The 2,653-nt window shown below is 42.1% G+C and overlaps 1 non-coding gene across 1 annotated transcript; it reads right to left on the bottom strand.

Annotated features, from left to right (window-relative positions):
- Positions 1–2,335: 2,335 nt before the first annotated feature.
- TRNAC-GCA (transfer RNA cysteine (anticodon GCA)) lies at positions 2,336–2,407 on the bottom strand. Its single transcript has one exon. It is a non-coding gene; the product is annotated as a tRNA-Cys (tRNA).
- Positions 2,408–2,653: the final 246 nt, after the last annotated feature.

Below are 2,653 nucleotides of genomic sequence, written 5' to 3'. Positions count from 1 at the left end.
AAGGGAAGGTGGGTGGGGGGATGGGGTGACTGAGTGACAGGCACTGAGTGGGGCACTTGGCGGGATGAGCACTGGGTGTTATACTATGTGTTGGCAAATCGACTCTACTAAAAAAATACAAAATATACCAAAAAATGCTGATTTAGTGTCCATCAATGGATGAATAAAGAAAGTGGCACACACACACACACACACACACACACACACACACAGAGTGGAATATTATTCAGCCATTAGAAAGAAGGAAATTCTGCCATTGGTAACAACATGGGTGAAACTGGAGGGTATTATTAAATACCCAGGCACCCCTCATCCCAACGTTCTAATTCACCTATTTTCTCTTTGGCTGAAACCATTCACTGACTGTAACATGGAAATACTCTCTGAGTTTTAAATTTTAGCTATCATTTTTTAGATAACATAGATTCCTATGTTCTCTTTTCACATCTTCTTAGTTACTGCTTATGCTTTCCAGCTTCCTATTGAAATTTTCAAGTTTTTCTCTTATTTTCTTGAAAATAGCAAGCACTGTTTTCTTACAGTGTGTTTCTGGCAGCTCTAGTACAAAAGGTCCCTGTGTTTAGTTCTATGGTCTGTTGTTTCTATTGATTTTCATTGATGGTTTTTGCCTCCTTGTGTGCATAGTTATTTTGACTACATATTGAACATTGTATTTAAAAATGTATTTTTTAGGAGTAATTTGAAGGCCAGTCGAGATAATAATATCCTTTATTTGCTTTTTCCAATATCTGAGGGACTCTAGCAGTCAGGACACCTTGATATAATATAAAGGCTTGAGTTCTCTGGGCCATCCAAATATCACAGAGACCAGCCACAAATTCTTGCAGAGACTGTTTTCATTCAGTTCACCCTTTCTCCTCAGGGTCCTAGCCAAAAGCCAGAGATGGTTTTACCCATGTCCCTACTCTAGGTGAGCCCAGAATTCTGATTTCTATCCACCTGGTCCTGAGAGACTTCCAGAAAGTCACTTAGCCTCTCCACTGCCTCTTCTGGACTGAATATCATGGTCAGGGCCACAGCAGCCTCTCATGGGAGCTTTTATCTTTCTGTTTCCCATGTGTTTTAAATTTCCACCTTATTTCCTATCTAACTAGTTTGCTTTTTGAGAGCTATCTATCATCTATCTATCTATCTATCTATCTATCTATCTATCTATCATTTATTTATTTATTTATTTATTTATTTATTTATGAGAGACACAGAGGGAGAGAGGCAGAGACACAGTCAGAGGGAGAAGCAGACTCCCTGTGGGGAACCCGATGCAGGACTCCATCCCAGGACCCCGGGATCACACCACAAGACAAAGGCAAATGCTCAACCACTGAGCCACTCACATGTCCCTCTTTTAGGTTTTCTTTTTTTTTTTTTTTTTTTTTCCCTCTTTTAGGTTTTCAATGAGATGTTGTAATATTTTCCCAGCTTTTTTATTTGTCCACCTAGGAAAGATTAGTTCAAATTATCTTCTTCATTAAGGAACGTGGAGATTCCTCTGCAGGATTCTCTATACCCGTTTTATGTTTTAAATATTTTGACTAAATTAAAAAAAAATTTTATATAAATTAGGGTCTACTTCTAGGCATTCTCACCAAGGAGATACTGATGCAGGTTAAAAAACAAAGAGCAGGGATCCCTGGGTGGCGCAGCGGTTTGGCGCCTGCCTTTGGCCCAGGGCGCGATCCTGGAGACCTGGGATCGAATCCGTCGGGCTCCCGGTGCACGGAGCCTGCTTCTCCCTCTGCCTGTGTCTCTGCCTCTCTCTCTCTGTGTGTGACTATCATAAATAAATAAAAATTAAAAAAAAAACAAAAACAAAGAGCAGTAGGAGAGAAAAGGGAGAATCAAGTGGTCTAAGCCTGTGGTGGAGGCAGCCCCTCTGAGAGATTCCCAGGGAGAGGACAGAGGCTCTGCTTTTGATATGCATTCTGACTCCAATGGCCACTTCTGGGAACTAGGAAGATGCATATCCATACCTCACAAGTGGTAGCAGTAGGAACAAAGCAATAGCCTTCTCTCTGGAGATTATGAGAAGGTTGAGAAAATGAGACATTAAGAGAAAGGAAGTGAAGGCTCCCCGCAGGCCAAGGAAGGCAAGAGTCTCTCCACGGAAGGTAGGAGTGTACTGAGCCAACCTCTTAAGTGAAATGTGATCCCTGTAGCTATTGTCTAGATGATACTCAGGGAAAGATTCTTGGAACTGGTCCTGGTGCAGAGCCTAAATTTCTATCCCAAGGCAAAGAGCATTAATTTTAGTGATTATATGTGGGGAGAAGAGGCAGGATGCCAGGACCTGCTTCAGTAATTTAAAACATAAGGAAGGGGGCACCTGGATTTGAACCAGGGACCTCTTGATCTGCAGTCAAATGCTCTACCCCTGAGCTATACCCCCTACCTGCTTATAGCTTTGAATTATCACCTTTCACCCATGCATTGCACTCAGGCTCTCTCTGTCCATATTTTGCTGGGGTTTTTCTGCATGTCCAGGAGGTGGCAAGTCTCCTCCACTATATTCCACTTTTCCATCTTTCCCCTTTCAACCTTAAGGGGTCCTCTTCTCTCCTGATCTCTGCCTCAGGCTGTAGCAACGGCATCAACCTTTACACCTGAAAAGATCATTTAAGTCTGTACTAGTCTT

The sequence above is a fragment of the Vulpes vulpes genome, chromosome 7 (assembly GCF_048418805.1).
Source record: "Vulpes vulpes isolate BD-2025 chromosome 7, VulVul3, whole genome shotgun sequence".
Classification (NCBI taxonomy): Eukaryota; Metazoa; Chordata; class Mammalia; order Carnivora; family Canidae; genus Vulpes; species Vulpes vulpes.
This window is presented reverse-complemented; position numbering and strand designations above follow the sequence as displayed.